Raw genomic sequence first — 20,066 nt, 5'->3', positions numbered from 1 at the left:
GTGTTTTTACTCCACACAGCAGGCTGAACGAGCACGAAAACAAGTATATGAAGGGTCAATTAAATGATTAACTGTAACAATATTTTGGGATCAAATTAGCAATGATGAAAACAATTTTTATCTCACATGAAATACATCAGACAAAAAGGGACCAATCAAACCCATTTCTTCAACATTTTGGCTCAATTAAAAACTAAAATGAATAAAACATGGTGCGTTTTTATTTTATATTCTTCCTGATGTCTTACTCTATCACAGATAGAAATGTAGTTACATTTAACTTCAGCAATGTGTAAAAAATATCTGAAGTATTTTTCTTTTAGTCATTCTTGTCAGATGTTCTTATCAGTACCAGTTCCACACATGAAAAGGAAATCTATAAAGAAAGTCAGATTTTTTTTTCAAAGACAACTCCTAGAAGCAAAAGAATTCAGATTTGTTTTCCGAAAAATTCAAATCTGAATGTGCGAAAATAACCTGCTTTGTAATTCATTTGCATTTTAACAACACACTGCTTGTGTGTCAATGGTTGTTTTGTCAATAAAGCTCTTTGAATTGAGTTGAGGCCGTTTGCCCAATCAGAGGTTGAGACGTCACACTTCCGGTCTCTCTCGTATGGACCCAGTCAGCTAGCAGCTCTCTCTGTAGCCTCTTTCACACTGCCGTTAGCATGCGGGGATCCTGCGCCAATTCTCCGCACTCTCCTCCGTGTGAAAGTGTCAGATGCGGAGAGGGGGGAAATTTCGCTCCGGCGCTGATCCGCCTCTGGAGGTAGAATCAGGGCCGCATTAGTGGTGAGCCGTCCCAGTGTGAACAGATAATCTGGAGGCGCGGAGCGAGGGCGTATTTGGAACATACCAACTCCAAATTTACACAGAGTGAAGATTGATGATTTAGACCTCGTAAATGAAAAATGTAACAATAAGTTTTTAAGGCAGTACTTGGTAAACACCTTATATGCAAGCAGAACAAAAAGCTCACTCACCCTCAGAGATTATAACAAATTTGAAATATCAACTATTCGAACAAAATACTTAAGATTCCCAATTCCCCCAAAGTGTAAAGAAGTTCATTTTAAAACCATAAACTACATCTATCATTCAAATGAATTTATGAAAAGTAGATTTAAATTCATGGTAGAAAACTGTTATATATAAAACGAATCTGGAAACAACAGAGCACCTGTTTTATGAATGTGAGACGGTCCACAATTTGTGGAAATCCCTCCACGACTTCATATCGTCCGCCTCCAGAAACATTGACTTCTGGTCCTTTCAAAATATTCAAATCGGAGTAATCCTCGAAGACACAAAAACTGAGTTCTTAGTGAATAATCTCATTATTATTACAAAATATTATATAGGCTACACAAATGTCGGTATGCCAAATCCCCCCCTTCGTGGTTTGCTCTTAAGAATGAATTCTCCTTGTTACAAAACTGTCTGAAACAAATAAATAATCCCAATGCAAATAAACTGCACACACTTATAACAAAATTGAACCTTTCCTAAATCCCTTGTATTAATTAGTACACATTCCTGGGCTATATGTTCTACTTCATTTGTTTTATAATTTACTACCCATTTCCTTTGTTCTTTTTTATTTTTTTATTTTTATTTTGTATATCTACCTTTGCAATGTGATATACACCACAGGTAATTGTCATTTTGGTCTGTGAAAGGAGGTGTGAATTTACTTTAAAACATCATATACTGTTATTTTTATGAGAGTATATCATTTTTCATGTAATGTTATCTGTTTAAATAAAAAAAACAAACAAACAAAAAAAAAACTGTGTCTTTGGCAACTTATATGAGGAAAACAAATACCACGTGGAGAAGCGTCTGTCCTCCTGACTCTTCCTCACATTTCTGCTCGAAAAACAGCGTCTGTCACCGGCAAAAAACTTTAACTAACCGAGTGTCTGTGACTAAAATTAATCACCGCGACCGTCAGCACTCCGGACCGAGACTTCAGGGAACTTTTCCCCAGAAAACAGCCTCCGTCCCCGCGAGTGTCAGAGTCAGACAGTCCTGTTTACTGATGGTGATTATGTATTTATGTAATTTAGCGCAAAAAACGTAACTCTGTCACTTTCCATGTTTGGTGGGTCAGGATCTCAATCACTACACATTATAACAGCATCCATATGATTATAAACTGTCCGCGGGTTTGAATTAACAGAGGGAAACACCGACGTCATCAACATGACGTGTACCATCACGCCTCTTTAGGAGCCGCAGCATCGGCTTTCTGTGTGAATAGAGCTCAACAGTGAGGTTCCGGAAGTGAAAATGCCATTCATATTCTGCATATAGATTTTGATTATTGGCCATAATGTCGTAACCATCCAAAGTAGACTTACCACAAGTTATCAGATTGTCAAACGATGATATATGATCCTGTAGAAGTCACAAGTCCGTATGATATCAATCTTGTTTTGAGAAAAACACGTTTTATTCGCCATGTCATAGAGAAGTACTACACTACCCACAATCCTATAATGTAACAGCGATGTCTCTGATTGGTGGAGCTCGCTGTTACCATGGAAATGTTCAAATCCAACAAACGTCCTGAAAATACAGCCGGACTTCAACAGCCACAAAACACTGAGAGAAACACAATGATTGTCATTAAAATGTGTTTTCTTCTCATAGAATAATCACACAGAAATGAACAGATGTTGTGCAGTTTATCACGTCACTACGGACATAATTACATGTGTTAACCAACACCATCAAACTTTTGGTTTCATCATTAGAAACACATGAAACAAGTCAGAGTGTTTCAGGTGGAGTGTCGAGTACATTTGATCAGATTTTACTGTCCATTCACAACTTTGTTCACAATGATTCTTTACAATTAAAGCTGCAGACGAGTCAATGTTTTCTGTTTCTTACATTTCACTAATAGTTGTGGATTTTATTGGAACAAGAGCCAGAATTCAAAACAACACATGACAGAAAGTACAAGTCAACGCAATTTACACAATTTAATGGAAGAAGTTTAAAATGTAAATGAAGAATCTTTTCAATCAGTTTGAATCATTTTGTACAAAGTTGACTGATGAATTTATGACAAGAAGCTGAAAGATTGATGTGACTGTGATCCTGTACAGACTCAACTGTTCAGCACTGACAATGTTTCTGTGACAGGAGGAGACTCTGCACACTAAACATCACACAGACACACTGAAGAACCAGAACTGGACCAGAACCCAAATCCAGGATAAAGAGGTTCAGTGAATGTGGTGTTGAAGGTGTGGAGGTGGATCAGTGAGTCAGAGGAGACTCTGTAGAAGGACAGAGTGCCAACAGGACAGTCCACATACACTGCTACTCTACCAGAGGAGGAGGAGGAGGAGGAGGAGGAGGAGGAGGAGGAGGAAGAGGAGGAGAAGAAGGAGGAGGAGGAGGAGGAGGAGGAGATGTCTATTTCTCTGTTATTGTGACAGACAGAGTAACGACCATCATCAGAGCAGTACAGACGCCAGGACTGATCATTCCGTCCAAACACACAGTCTTTAATGTCTCCTCTCCTTCTGATTCTTCTGTAACTCACTGATATATAAACTCCTCCTCTCCACTCGACCTCCCAGTAACAGCGACCAGTCAGACCAGTTCTACACAGCAGCTGAGGACATCTGGACTCAAACCTCTCTGGATGATCAGGATATGACTGATCCTCCTCCACACGTGTCATCTTCCTGTTGTTGTCAGACAGTTTGATGTTTCTGTTGACTGTGTTTGTGTCGACTGTGAGCTCACAGGAATCTGATGGAGAGAAAAAGACACAACACAGCTGCAGTTATTAATGTGTCATCAGTGTGATGATGACATCACAGATGTGAATGAGTGATGTCACAGTGTTTTCATGAATGAAAGTAAAAAGACACTCACACTTCCTCAGACCTGGTGTCAACCATCGGACTCCAGCAGGCTCCACCCTGAAAGGAGGAGGGGGGTCAGAGCAGCACATTCTCTTTCAGCATGCAAACATGGACATGACATGACTCTCATACACAGAAACACAATCTGTCCATCAGGCTGCTTCTCCCTGTTCTCCCTGAACCTCTTCACCTCTGCCACTCTCCTCACACACTGAGAGTGAGCCACAGGATGTTGGTGTGTGTGAAACACCATTCTTCATGTAAAAAACATTTTAGAGGTGTGAATCTTCACCTCACGATTCCATTACGATTCAGCTGTCAACGATTCTCGATGCATCTCAGTGTTCGTTGTCCCCAATGATCTATATCAGTGGTTCTCAAACTTTTTTCACCAAGTACCACCTCAGAAAATACTTGGCTCTCCAAGTACCACCATAATGACCAATATTAAAATACAGTAGCATAGTAGGCCTAAGTATTAATTAAAAACAAGGGGGAGGTTTTATTTAACAAGTACCGGTATATTTAATATTGTTGGCCACTGTAACATTACACACAGTTTGAACAGTAACACTGTGTTTAAATATAGGAAAATAAAACACTGTACTTAAATAATGAATCAAATAAAATTAATTGCACATAAAAGTTAAATAAACATTGTACTAAAATAAATATTAAAAGACAGTTCTTAAAAATCAAATGAAAATGTACTTAAAAGTTAAATAAAACTGTACTGTACTTAAATGTTAAGTAAAAAAAAAAGTACTGTACTTGATGTACTTGAAAAATCAAAACAGGCTATGCATAGCTGCAGTTCTTGCCATTTCTTAACTTCAGTGACTGCTTTCTGAAACAGAAACACACACACACACACACACACAAACAGAGGAAGAACAATACGATTAAGAATACAACAACATTTAAGAAAAGCATTAAGAGTAACAGCTGTAGTTAAATAGAAACAGAGTATTGATGACAACTTACATGAGCTTAATGTGATGGGTGTGCATGCCTCTGTGAACACAGTCCTGCAATGTCTGGGTCAATGGAGGTCAGCTTCAGTCTCAGGTTTGGCTCAGCATGCACCCTGCTTCTATACTTTGTTTTTATGACAACAAGAGAAGAGAAGCCTTTCTCGCACAGGTAGGTGGTCACAAAAGGAAGGAGAAAGCGCACAGCCTTGTCAGAAAGCACAGGGTATTCACTGTACTGCTTTATCCAAAAGTCCAACAGAGTGTGCTTTCTGAAAGATGCCTTCAGTGTTTTGTCACAAGACAGCTCTATTAACCTCTCCTGCTCAGCAACAGTTAAGTCCATGGAGGCCATCTGAGGGGTGTCGATGTTGAAAGGGTTTCTCATCCAGCTGCTAGTTTCATCATTAGGCATCACTGGGAAATAATTGCAGAACTGTTGTCTGAGTGATGTGAGGTGTGCAGCAATGTTCTCCCTGACTCCATCATCAAGCATCAGGTCATTGTCAGACAAAAAACTCTCCAAAGCAGGGAAAGCTGAAACATCACCTGTCTTGACTTTGATTTCAAATAACTCCAACTTTTTCAGCAGTGCATTGATTTTGTCCTGCACATCAAAAACATTGATGGAGAGTCCCTGTAGTCCCAAATTCAGGTCGTTTAAACGTGAAAAAATGTCAGACAAGTATGCCAACTGACTGAGCCACACAGCATCCTCAAAAATGTCTGACGGGGAAATTTGTGTCCTGCAAGAACATCTGGACCTCTCTGTGCAATTAGAAAAGCCTCAAAAGCACCTTTCCTCTTGAAAGCCACCTTACTTCAGTATGAAGCAAGAGTTGGACATGCTCACTGCCCATCTCCTCGCAGAGCACATGAAAAAAGCGAGCATTCATCGGTCTGGCCTTGATGAAGTTCACAGTTTTTACAGCACAGTCCAGCACAGACTTCAGGTCATCAGGCATCCTCTTCACTGCCAGCGCCTCACGATGAATACTGCAGTGAGTCCAGCGCATCTCAGGTGCCACCTCTCGGATGCGAGCTGCTACCCCGCTGTTCCGACCGGTCATGGCCCTCGCTCCGTCAGTGCATACACCCACACACCTTTTCCAGTCCAGTCCGTGCTCCTGGATAAACGCGTTCAGTAACTGGAATATGTGTTCTGCTGTAGTTCTGGTCTCCAGTGATTTACAGAACATAAAGTCCTCCTGCGCCACACCGTCATATTCATACCTCACATATACCAATAAATTGGCCAAATCTGCAACATCTGTAGTCTCGTCAAGCTGTATGGCAAAATATCGACTGTTCTTAATGCGCTCAATCAGTGTCTTTTTAACATCGTCAGCCGTGTCGTGTATTCTCCTTGACACGGTGTCATTGGAAAGCGGCACCAAGTTTAACTCTCTGGCAGCTTTCTCTCCACACATGATACTTGTCATCTCTTTGGCTAAAGGTAAACACAGCTGTTCCCCGATTGTGTGCGGCTTACCGGCTCTGGCGATCCAGAGGCTGGCATGATATGAAGCTTCCTGTGCTTTGGCTACGGCGGGTGTACCATAGTACAGAATGGTGGACTTGGACTGCTTCAGTTCATCACATTTTCGTAAAAAAAAAATCCACTGGTTTGTCCTTATGTGCCGTGTGTTTGGTTGCAAGATGCCGTTTGAGATGCGATGGTTTCATGGATTCATTGCTCAGAATGTCGCCACATACAACACACTGCGGCCTGGGCAGCTCCTCTGTTCCGCTCCAAATGAATCCCAGTTTAATGTAGTTTTCGTCATATTTCCTCACTGGTTTCTGCCGTTTGCTGTTGCTAGCATATGTTCTGGGGCTGGTTTTGCCACTGTTGTTAGCACCTGCGCTCGGCTCACACACATCCTCTTCAGTTCTCGCTCTCTCCTGATCCACGCTTCCATTCGCGGATTTAAGCCACGACAGTAGTTTTGTCGTACTCGTCATTATTAGGCAAGCCACCTCCACCTTTTCCCATCACAGCCTGTAGCTACCAACGGCGGATAACTGTCTGTCAGCGGGAACCAGCGGGAACGTGTACGTACACTACGTATGGCTACCCAGAAGAACTTGCAAACTTTTTAAAATTATTAACTTAATTTGTATGTCCTTTCATTTTATTGTCATCGGTTGATAAGATATTTTCATCCAGTCTGATATTTTGGATGGTATTTCACGTTTTAATTTTTTATTTTTAATTTTATATTTAATCAAGTGATTCTTTGGCGTACCACTAGACGGAGTCCTCGTACCACTAGTGGTACGCGTACCACACTTTGAGAATCACTGATCTATATCACTGCACACAGCTGTCAGTCCACAAAATAAAAGCTGCATCTTTTCAATCATCAAACAAAACATGTATCCATCTGCAGCGTCTTTCACATTTGATGATGCTCTGTCTCTGCATTTTGATGCATCTTATAATGGAGACATTTCATCACCTCTAATAAATTTATGCTGCTTTTACAATCTGGAAAGTTGTTTGAAAGTGAACTGAACAAGACTAAAGAGGAAAATGTAAGAGCAATGTTTTATTCTTTTAATAAAATGCTGGAAATGTAAAAAACTAAAAGTCTGCTTTTATGTTTTTATGTGATTAATGGGTTATGAAAATAGTTGTTAGTTGCAGCTCTATAACTTATGACAACAAACACTACTCTGTGTTGTGTTGGTAGGGAGTGAGTCTCTCTGGTATGTGACAGAGCTACGAGCACGTTGCTGCAGTCACAGTAAAGTGCTGCTGTTATTACTGTAGTCGGACATAAAGTGTGTGGATAGACTCAGTTAGTGACTGAAACCATGTGTTGTTTGCTGCCACAGAAGATAAATTAAAAGTCCATTCATGCAACGTTGTCACAGCATCTTCCTGCATTTAATAATTCCTATAAATCCTTCAAAATAAGAGTCCTGCATTATGCAGTTATTTCAAAGCTTTTATTTTTAAGCAGCAAAATCAGGAAACATTGGATTTCCACCAGCAGAACCTTAACACAACTCCAGAACAGCTGAGAGTGAAACTGATTCAAAGTTTAAAGTTTTTTGTCGGTGACAGACGCTGCTTTTCAGGCAGAAATGTGATTTAGAGTCGGAAGGACGAAAGAGACGACAGACGGGAGGACAGATGCTTCTCCAAGTATAACTGCAGTATTTTTTTCCTAATATAAGCTGTCAAAGGCAGTTACAGTAACTACGTTACTTTTGTTTGGTCTAGAGATAAACTGATATGGTTTTTTCAGGGCCGATACCGATTATTAGTAGTCAAGGAGGCCGATAACCGATATTTGGAGCCGATATTCATTTGCAGTAAAAGGGAAAATATTGGCATAAAAATTTTGAATAATACAAACTCCAACACTTAACTTTGAGTGTTTTTAAACATAGACTTAAGTCTATCCATCTGCAGTAAGTGTTTGAAAAACAGTAACTATAGCTAGTACAATAGCAAAAGAGACTATTCATCCCTGAACACCATGCAGTTCATGTAGGCTTTATGATGCAGTTGCATTATGTCTTAAGTCTTGAACAGCAATATCCTGCTTCTCTCTACAAGAAACTGCCAAAGACAGCTTCAGGACACACTACATGACAATATGTCATTTTCTGCTGCTTAGGATAACTCAATCAACACAGAAAAAGATAAAGTAAAATAACTTGGTAGTTAAACAGCCATTATTGCCCTACAGTTTACTCTCAGACAGACGATGCTTTGCTGTTTTGCTTTTCTGCAGCTTCTCGTGTGGCTTACACACACACACACAAACACACACAGCCATCCCCTCAACGTGCTGTACTCTCTCTCACACACACTCACACACACTTCTTACTTTTATCACTGACTACTTCCCTATCAATATCATCAGCAAGAGTTGTAGAGTTTCTACAGTCTGCTGAGCGTCTACAGCCAGAGAAGGAGAAAGCGGACCGGTGGGCTAACGTTACGCTAATTAAAAGCTAATCAGCCTTCACCTCAACGTGCTTCCCTGCAATAAAACTGGACTGAATTGAGTTTATTAGGTTTTTACTCTCTCACTCATTCACACAGACTTCTACTGTCACTGACTATTTCCATATTGATATTAGTGATTAACAGGCTCGTCTGGAGGGACAGCGTGCAGCAGAGCTGCCGCTTATGTTTATGTAACGTTAACGGGCTCACAGTAATGTAACTAGTAGTTGTGAGTTGTAGAGGACTGGGAGGTTTATTACAATTTCGGGAGAGTCTGCTGCCTTAACTTACCTTCGGAACCAAGCCCCCATGAACAGAGCCGGGCTGTGAATCCAGTTTTACGTGGTGGCTAAACTTTTTCTCCTCTCAGCTGTGTGTGAGCACTGTGCATGCACAGCTTTCACTACTGATTGGCTGTTACCCGCTCTGCCTGTAACCAATCAGATGGTGCTGTGGGTGGGACAATGCTGGAGACAGAGTCGGGGCAGCAGACAGAGAGGCTCGGCTGCATCAGAGCCAAAATAACCCAGTTTTAAATTGATCTCTTATCGGCCGTCGGATTAAAAAAAAGGCCAATGCCGATATGCGTCAAAATGCCGAATATCGGCGCCGATAATAGGCCCAACCGATAATCGGTCGATCCCTAGTTTGGTCCTGTAATGTTGCTTTGTGGGAAATTTCTATTCATTTAGTTGAGTGAATGTAGGGCTGGGCAATATGGCCTCAAATCAATATCACGATATATTGAGCAACTCACCTCGATAACGATAAATGAACAATAAGTAAAACCCCCGCACCTAAAAAAAGGGGAAAAAAGTCCTGTGTATTTACAGAAATGCCACTTTAAAGGACTGTAAAAGTACATTGTAGTTAAGATTTATATTATTTATTTAGTAGTTAAGAACAACTGATAAGCACACGATTGAACAGCTGAAAAGCACAGATTACTTGAAATGACAACAACTGAACAAGTTAAAAAGTATAAAATATACAGTCCCTTATAAACAAATTCTAACCTTCTCGCTTTTTTTATTTCTTCGAATTGAATCACGTGGTTGTACTGCAGGTGGTGGAAGAGGTTGGATGTAAATAAATAAACATTTTGAGGACTTCAGAATCAGAATCTAAGACATGAGACAAAATAGTGGAGAAGTTTACATTGCTGCTTAATAATATGTTAACCTCTTGAGCATTAGAGAACTTTTTTTTACCATTATCTTCTTTATCATTATATATTTTTGATAGACACAGAATCTGTTTCAGAAGTCAGAGGGTCACATGACATGGAAGCTACTGAGAAAAAAAATTCTGCATATTAATATTCATATAAAATAGAGGAAGTACTAAAGTACAATAAAAAGACCTGTGTCTCATTCGTCCAGTTTACTAATACAATCTGCTGCTGGAGTCACTGGGCCCCATGACATGGAAGATATTGAAAGAACTGCAATTATTTTGTATTAAACTACAGAAATCGTAATGAGTAATGCAACAAGTGCCTCACTTAATGCACTCGACAAAGCCGACAAATGTTATTATCACGGTCCACGACTTGTTTAAAATGGGTCCACACCTCCGACTTTCCTCCAAACTTGCTCACAGTTAATTCTACTGTTTTTATTTTTTTCTTTACATCTTCATGCTCCATGTTGCACTTAAGCTACACAATCAGTGATGCCGGTAACGTGTTACTAGTTTTGTCATTTTCCTTGGTATCGGTAAATTTTCAGTTTATCGCCCAGGCCTAAGTGAAGGACCGACATGAGTCGATCAGCGTTTGTATCACAGGTTGATCTGGACGTCTCACGCTTTGCTGCAGCTGACTGACCTCATGTTGAGTTCGGGCTGAATGTCAACATACTCTGCAGGCTGTATGACAGTTTTCACATCGACTTGCCTTCAGCTTAATAACAATGTATGCGGCTCGGTACGATGGCTTTAAGTAACCATTTGAACGCAGTGTGGAATGAAAGAAATACTCAATGAAAACAGGTGTCACAAGTTAACCTGGATGCTGCGCACTCAACGCCACAGCTAACAGCGTCTCCACGCTGCTCTCGAGCCTCTCGGCGTGAACAAATGCCTCAGATTGTTCCACCCACGAGTTGTTTGTGAGCACAGACATTCACGACAAAGATATAAGACCGACAACATGCACTTTCGGACGATTTATAGACAGTTGCGTTTTTTCAGACAGGCATCGACACAGTCACCTACACTGTCACTGTGTGCTCTGTAGAGCTCATCTAACAGTGGTTTGCAGGTCGCAGATCCCGGCATCTCCGTGTGGAATAGTAGTGTTCAAGCCACGTCAAAATTAATACACATATACATGACTTGGATCCATAAGCAGGGTGATCGGAATGTTTTTCCTGGTTAGCGGACATGGCCAAGGACCCCTCTCGAGATGGTATTCTCAAACCACACCTCCAGCACACCTGGGACTGTCGCCAGTTAAATTGAACGCCAGTTAAACTGTCAAACCGGAGCGAAATTTCACCCCTCACTACCTCTGAAAAATTCTCACAGAGGCGGAGGTGGAGAATTGGCACGGCAGTGTAAATGGGGCTACTGACTGTCTGTGGCTGCAGCAGGACTCTACATACCTGAGAGTGTCCAGTCTCCAGCCTGGATCCTTCAGTCGAGCAGATAGCTGCTTCACTCCTGAGTCTCCTGGATGATTGTAGCTCAGGTCCAGCTCTCTCAGATGGGAGGGGTTGGAGTCCAGAGCTGAGACCAGAGAAGTACAGCCTTCCTCTGTGATCAGACAGCCTGACAGCCTGCAGACACACAAAACAACACACATCACAGATCAGCTGAGGGTCTTAATGATTCAGTGCACATCTGTGTTTAAGGGATTAACGTTTATTATATTCATCATCTTAGTTTTCAATAATTTACTAATCAGCAATGAACACAGAGTCTAACTAGAGCTGATGGAAATGCCATTAGGTTTGCAAGTATTTGGTCATGAACCAACATATTGTACAGATTAAAATGATGATGATGAAAAGTGAGAAGATCACCAAAGTAATTACAGTTTATCCTGAGGGGAGCATGAATGTCAAAACCTAACATGACAACCCATCCAATGGTTGTTGAGATATGCAAGTCAGGATTAGTGCAGAAGAGACTGACTGACTCACCCGGCTACGTTAAGGATGGTTGGGAAAATTGGAGAGTCCTCTGCCTTGCCGCACTGGATGTGGAAGATGTCGAGGACGTGTACATGTTCACGTTCATGACAATTGGAACGATCGCTTTGGGATTTGGAATCTTTATGCAATATTGGAAAATGAGAAAGATCGCTACTGAGCAGACCAGTGCGAGGGCGGACAACGCCAATACTCGGAGTGCTGTGGTCGGGATACGCTCTCACATCTCAACAATCCGCGACTTCGTGATACAGATGCGAGTTGATGTAGCCACCAATCGGGAGGACATGGCGAAGCTAGCAGCCATAAAAGCTGCAGAGGAGACTAATGAATAACATGAAAATGCATTAAAGGGCTCTTACACCATCCCAACACCATCTCAACAAATAATAAATACACTGGACTTTTGCTCTCTCTCAATTGGATATTCTGACTTTGTGGCAAGCCTGGCTATAAGATGAGGCCATAAGATGAGACTGTTGTTCACTCATGATGGACTAATATGGACACATGTGCAGACACACATGTAATCTGTATGTACTGTCTAGAGCTTGAATTCAGCTCTGTATGCTACTGCTGTAATATGTTTTGTCAAAGGTCATAACAAAAGAAAAAAAGAGAAGAAAAGAAAAAAGTAATTTGCAAAAGACAAGAAAAGATCAGAATGAAGATTTTATCCTGTGGGTAATGGGGGCGGGACTTGATAAGCTTTGGCTTCTCCCGCTTTTCCCTTTCGGCCATGTGTGTTGTATTATTTGAACAATGATGAAATGTGATGCTTATGAATTGACATGCCCGAAACAAACAACATAAATACATTTTAAATATACTGTAAATGAGGTTCTCTAAAACACAGAATTCATGAACTCAGAGAAGCTGATACCTGAGTTTATAGAACTATATAAATTATTCAAAAAAAGCAGTGATCTGACCTCAAACTTCCCAGATTGCAGTGTGGACTCTGCAGTCCAGGTAATAGTAGCTTCACTCCTGAATCCTGCAGGTTGTTGTTACTCAGGTCCAGTTCTCTCAGACTAGAGGACTGGGAGCTGAGAACTGAGGACAGAGCTTCACAGCTTCTCTCTGAGAGGTCACAGCCACTCAGTCTGGATAAAGAATAATGAGCAGAACAAGAAAAATATTTCTATTAGGGTCAATAACAGCACATTTACTGCATTATGAAAAAACATCTCTACACTTACAGAGCTTTGTTGGAGGCTTTGACCACTGGCAGCAGCCTCAGAAGAGCCTCCTCTGAAGCAGAGTATTTCTTCAGGTCAAACACGTCCAGATCTTTTTCTGATGACAGTAAGATGAAGCCCAGAGCTGACCACTGAGCAGGAGACAGTTCATCTGTGGAGAGACGTCCTGATCTCAGGTGCTGCTGGATCTCTTTTACTAGAGAACGATCGTTCAGTTCATTCAGACAGTGGAACAGATTGATGCTTTTCTCTGGCGACAGATTCTTACTGATCTTCTTCTTCATGTACTTGACTGTTTGCTGATTGGTTTTTGAGCTTCTACCTGTCTGTGTCTGCAGACCTTGGAGGAGATTCTGATTGGTCTTCAGTGAAAGACCGAGGAGGAAGCGGAGGAACAAGTCCAGATGTCCATTTGGACTCTGTAAGGCCTTGTCCACAGCACTCTGGTAGAACCGTGTTGATTTGTCTCCAAAGATTTCAGACCACCAGGATATTGACTGCTCTTTATCTGACAGTAGATTGACTCTAGAGTTGATGAATGTCAGATGGGCATGAAGAGCAGCCAGAAACTCCTGAACACTCAGGTGGATGAAGCAGAACACCTTGTCCTGGTACAGTCCTCTCTCCTCTTTAAAGATCTGTGTGAACACTCCTGAGTACACTGAGGCTGCTCTGATATCGATGCCACACTCTGTCAGGTCTGATTCATAGAAGATCAGGTTTCCTTTCTGCAGCTGATCAAAAGCCAGTTTTCCCAGAGACTCAATCATCTTCCTGCTCTCCGGAGTCCAGTGTGGATCTGTCTCAGCTCCTCCATCAAACTTGACGTTCTTCACTTTGGACTGAACCACCAGGAAGTGGATGTACATCTCAGTCAGGGTCTTGGGCAGCTCTCCTCCCTCTCTGGTCTTCAACACATCCTCCAGAACTGTAGCAGTGATCCAGCAGAAGACTGGGATGTGGCACATGATGTGGAGGCTCCTTGATGTCTTGATGTGGGAGATGATTCTGCTGGCCTGCTCCTCATCTCTGAATTTCTTCTTGAAGTACTCCTCCTTCTGTGGGTCAGTGAACCCTCTGACCTCTGTCACCATGTCAACACACCCAGGAGGGATCTGATTGGCTGCTGCAGGTCGTGTGGTTATCCAGAGGCGAGCAGAGGGAAGCAGTTTCCCCCTGATGAGGTTTGTCAGCAGCACATTCACTGAGGTGGACTCTCTAACATCAGTCAGGATCTCAGTGTTGTGGAAGTCCAGAGGAAGTCGACACTCATCCAGACCGTCAAAGATGAACACAACCTGGAACTCTTCAAACCTGCAGATTTCTTTGGTTTCAGTGAAGAAGTGATGAACAAGTTCCACCAAGCTGAACTTTTTCTCTTTCAGCACATTCAGCTCTCTGAAAGTGAATGGAAATGTGAACTGTATGTCCTGGTTGGCTTTGTCTTCAGCCCAGTCCAGAGTGAACTTCTGTGTTAAGACTGTTTTCCCGATGCCAGCCACTCCCTTTGTCATCACTGTTCTGATTGGTTCATCTCTTCCAGGTGAGGCTTTAAAGATGTCTTCTTGTCTGATTGTTGTTTCTGGTCTGTCTGGTTTCCTGGATGCTGTTTCAATCTGTCTGACCTCATGTTCATCATTGACCTCTACAGTCCCTCCCTCTGTGATGTAGAGCTCTGTGTAGATCTGATTCAGAAGGGTTGGGTTTCCTGCTTTAGCGATCCCCTCAAACACACACTGGAACTTCTTCTGAAGGTTAGATTTGAGTTTAAGTTGACAAATTCCAGAATAACTTCCTAAATAAACACAACAGAAAGTTCAGTAAGTTATCTATGAAGAACATATGACAATTTCATTCCCCTAAAGTAGCACATATAAACATGTTTTCCATGTTTTTCCTCCATCTGTTGAGACAAACTGTCTCATTGATCCAACATGTTAGATCTTTAGTGAAATCCTCTTACTGCTCTGCAGACGGTCAGCCAGCTCCTCCTGCTTCATTCTCCTCAGGAAGTGAAGTGTGATCTTCAGAAATGTCTCTCTGCTGCTCCTCCTCTGCTCTTCGTCCGCACTGTCCAACACCTCCTCATCCTCCCTCTGACTCTCTGAGCATTCTGGGTAATCTGAACTCAGAACCTTCTGGACCTTCTTCAGCTCGTTCTTCACAAAAGTCACAATGTTCTCCTCCAGCAGCTGAAACAGAATATCATGTGAATGACAACATTTAACATCAGATCCATGTTGGACAGATTCACCACTGGTCTGTAAAGTGCAGCATGGAGATTATTGTGAACAGACTGGATGTAAAAGTAGTTGTTGTTCATGTACAGACCATAAATATAGAGTCCAGGTGTGTCTGATGCTGCTGGACAGACGGACCTCTGGGAACCTCTGAGCTCTCCTGGTCGACTCTGTGGAGGAATCATGAAGAATCAGTCACATTGTGTCTGTCCACTCAGAGACAAACACAAGCTGAAGGTCCTTTGAGTTAAAGTGTTGATGACATCACTGAATCAGATGGTTTCCTCTGACATCAAAGTGTTGGTCGTACTGCTGATCCCACTGTGAATCAACAGTCAGTCAGTTTACTGGGTTGGTTCAGCAGCTTGTCTGGTTTAGTCCCTCCAACTCTTGACCTGTTTAATACTGTGGACAGCAACACAGCTAACACAAGCTAGCTGGATGCTAACTGTCCAGTGCAAACTGGTGAAGAGTCTCAATAAACTTGTATTCAATCTAGAGTCCAACATTGGAGAATGAAAAAATGATTCATTATGTCTTTTTGACACAATGACCTAATTATAAAGATAATAATGAATTCATAATTTGTAAAAATAAGCAATATTCATGTAGACATGACTTGTTATACTTATGTCTAAAAATGCTCCAAGTAACTTTAGACATATTTGTAACAGTTTATTATTTTTGCATATATAATAAATATTGTAAAACTGTAAAATGTTCCATCTTCAGTTCATAACTTTTTCTCAAGTGTCCGAACTATATTTAAGAGATCAGAAAATAGGTTATTTGTTTTTATATATTTTATATCTAATTGGCCGATATATCAGTTATCACAGTTTTTTACTCTTCATATGGGTTTCGGTACTGGCACCATGAAGTCCAGTTGGGTCGGGCCCTTGTAACATCAGATATAACACACAGCCCTTCCTCTCCTCAGCAGCTCAGATTTCAGCAGGAGGTGAGTCACTGCTGTTTGTCCACAGGAGGAACACTGTCCTGTCAGAGTTGTTGAGGGACGGACATGAAGAAATGTGAACCTGTCCTTTAATACTAATCCTGCTCTGACCTCCATCATCACTCTGAGAACATGAAGACCATCAGGACAACTGGTCAGACTGGATTTAATGAGGACAAACATCAACAGAGAGCAACAGGACAACAACTTACTGTCTGTCTGACCAATGTTCTTGTTTGAAATCAATGATCTCATCCACTGATCGGGACAAGCAGGATCTGGTGTACAAAGCATGAATCAGGTATATTTAAATGTAACAGCTCACCTCTTTACAGCAGGAGGTTGTTGTCCTTTAAAATTAATGAAGCAATCTATTGACTCGTCACTCTTGAAGGACACACAGCTGGGCTCAGGTCCAGGTTCAGGTTCTGGTCCAGTAGAGGCTGGTCTCCTGTTGGACAGAGAAGAAGACCACCAGAGATGTTAATTCACTTTCTAGTCTTCAGACACAGAAGCTTCTGTCCATAAAATAGTGGAAAATAGGGCTGCACGATTCTGGGAAAAATGTGAATCACGATTTTTTTGCTTAGAATTGAGATCACGATTCTTTTCACAAAATGTTTATTGCACTGATGAACTTGAACAAAAAAAACTGTAGTATGGCAGAGGCATACTAGTATGCCTCTGCCAAAGCAAAGGTTTTTTTGTTTTGTTGAAGTTCTATCATTGGATGAAAAATGATTTTTACAAGAGTAAAAAAAAAAAAAAAGTCTCCAAGATGAGAGGGCATCCTTTAATACCTCATGTTATACCATGGTCTGGGTGAATACTCGATTCTGATTGGCTGGAGGGTGTAGGTTAAAAAGTGATATACGGACACCTACTAAGTAGTTCCAGTCAAATTGACTGTTCACCGCTGTAAATCAATGCGCTAGCTGGCTTATCAAATCTGAATATTTTATTTCCAGCACTGAGTGCAGTCCGTCAGTCCTTCAGTATCCTCTGAACACCACAGGGTGGCGACTGTAACACACAAGCTGCAGAAAGTTCACTTCCCTTCTAAATTTGCTGATATGCAAATAATCTCACATCCCGTTCGCTGTTCAGCTCTCTGCTCCAGGCTGCGGCCACAGTAACAATACACACGGCCGGTCATTTGTTCGTGGAAATCTTGCTATTGATTTGGGGACAATGACATGACTGGTTAGTTAGCTAGTCGTGTTAGCTAGCATACTGTCAAATTATATTTACTGTTTGTCAACCGTATGCAATGTTATTGACTTTGAATCTTGCTAGCATAGCGATAGCTTTCTGGCTCATCGCTGAGCGGACTAGAATATCTCCTGTTGCCAAGTCGTATTTATGATCCGTCCTATTTACTGGAGGAGTGAACAACGTTTCCGTTGCATAAGAACCTTACGGGAGAGTAATGACTGTTCCAGGTATTAGTCAAACCCTCAGGCGTTACCAGGGAAACTAAGTTATGGCTTGTGAAAAACTTTATATTTTGATTGTAGAACGCATGAAAATGTAAATTAATGGTCCGAATTTCTTTTCTTTGGCAAGTGACCATGGTATAAGCGGGATAATGGCCGACGAGGTGTCCATTAACAGAAATGAATCGGACTTCGCGGAAGCAACCGCCTCCGCGTCGTCCGATTCTTTTCTGTTAATGCACACCTCGTCGGCCATTATCCCTTACTTATACAGTGATTATTGGGGCTGTATCCTTGGCTAGGTGATATGTGATAGCTGCTGTGGTCGGCTTTCCAAAACGGAGGCGTAATATTCCTCCTTTTCCAAAAGCCGCCTCTGAGGTAGGCGTAAACATGTGACGTGACGTGAAGCTCGAAGAACTGGGTTCTTAGCGGGGGGCTTTTAATTTGAAAGTAGCGACCGTTCCTAGCTTGTTGCTACTACAACAAGCTAACACGACCATACAGCTAGAGATCCAGGAGCCGCTAGCATCTCCCGGATCTCAGCGGCTGTCCAGTTGCTCATCTAGCAGGTGAGGTGTAAATAAGTGTACCCTCCGATGCGGCAAAGTCGGCGGACCAAAACAGACCCCCAATTTGCCGCCCTCTGTCTAAAACCGCGGACCTGAAGGACGGCCAGATTGGCAGCTTGCTGCCCCGTCTAAAAACGGCTTCTCACTCACTCCTTCCAAACACTCAACTGCAGGCGGGCTCCCTCCACTGAATCACGTGTTGCAAAGACGCTTTTCCACAGGTTGAGGGAGGAGGCAGCGGCAGTGCTGCGTTTGGGGGCGCTTTAAAAAATCCAGGAGGAAAATAGGAGCATTTCTTTGTGATTCAGCTCGAGATATAAAATGCTTCAGAATCGCCGTGTGTAGAAATGAGATCACGTGTATGTGTGAATCGAGATCGCGATTTTTTAACGATTTTTTGTGCAGCCCTAGTGGAAAACATCAGGAATAAACCTTCAGAGAATATTGGACCAAACTAATTCAATAAAGTGAAATGAAGAGTTGAAGACTGGTTCTATTGGGCAGCTTTCTAAAGTGAGAAAATAAATTTAAGTGAAGAAGAAAGAAGCTGAAAATAAACATCAGGTTTCAAAAAACATCTTTCTCCTCAGTTAAAACATGAATACGTCACATATTAATGTTATTAACAGCTCACCTCTTTACAGCAGGAGGTTCTTGTCCTTTAAAATTAATGAAAAGATCTATTGACTCGTCACTCTTGAAGGACACACAGCTGGGCTCAGGTCCAGGTTCAGGTTCAGGTCCAGGTTCAGGTCCAGGTCCAGTGGTTTTAGAGGGAGGGCCTCCCTCCTCTCTGTCCTCACACTGATTCATGCTGCTCAACTCACACACACTTTCATCTGGAGAGGAAACACAAATCATTCATCTGCACATCAACTGAACATTAATTGACTATTATTCATTTCAACCATTAAAATTTGAACATAAAACAATTATTTCACAACAAGAAGTATAAAGTGACCTTTGAAAAAGAGAGAAAGGACAAAATGTTTGAAACATTCAACAAATAAAATGAAAATGTTAAAAACTAAGATGAGCTGCAGAATTACACAGCGCAGCTCCTGATTGGTCAGTGGTTATCAGTGGTTTAATGGACTAAATTCAAGAGGTGTGAAGCAAAGATTACTCAGCAACACACACACCAATGAAATTATTATTCTAAACAACGTTTGGCTCTAAGAAACTGTCAAGTGTTCTCCACAACTTTTGACATCTTAAAGACCAAACAACACAGAGTCTTCACTTGGCAGGACAGGAGGGAGAAACTGAAAACTAACTATTAATTAAAGTCTGTCAGACAAATATTTGCCTTTAAAATGTCGTGGAGTAGAAATATAAAGTTGCATAAAAAGAAATATTAGAGCCTAAATACAGTATTTGAGTAAATGTACTAAGTTTCAATCCACCTCTGTTGATAATAATCATTTAAAACTCTAATAGTTTCTATTTATTAACATATTTACTGTTGTCTGAGTTTGTTCATGAATATTTCACTTGAATGTATTTAATGTCAGAAAAACATCAAGAAAAATAAAGACACTGATGTTTTATTATTATTATTATTATTATTATTATTGTTGTTGTTGTTGTTAATAGACAACCAATACTTTGCTAGTGTGCTTCTGTTATTACATCTAACATGATTTTACCTGCATGTGATAAATTAACTGCATTCA

At 41.3% G+C, this 20,066-nt stretch overlaps 1 long non-coding RNA gene across 1 annotated transcript; it reads right to left on the bottom strand.

Moving 5' to 3' along the window:
- Positions 1-4,394: 4,394 nt before the first annotated feature.
- On the bottom strand, positions 4,395-7,451 carry LOC115577259 (uncharacterized). Its single transcript, XR_003983066.1, has 2 exons — positions 4,874-7,451; positions 4,395-4,736 (listed from the first exon to the last, which is right to left on the bottom strand). It is a non-coding gene; the product is annotated as an uncharacterized LOC115577259 (long non-coding RNA).
- Positions 7,452-20,066: the final 12,615 nt, after the last annotated feature.

The sequence above is a fragment of the Sparus aurata genome, chromosome 24, assembly GCF_900880675.1.
Source record: "Sparus aurata chromosome 24, fSpaAur1.1, whole genome shotgun sequence".
Lineage (NCBI taxonomy): Eukaryota > Metazoa > Chordata > Actinopteri > Spariformes > Sparidae > Sparus > Sparus aurata.
The sequence above is the reverse complement of the archived record's forward strand: the minus strand, read 5'-3'. Positions and strand labels throughout refer to the sequence as shown.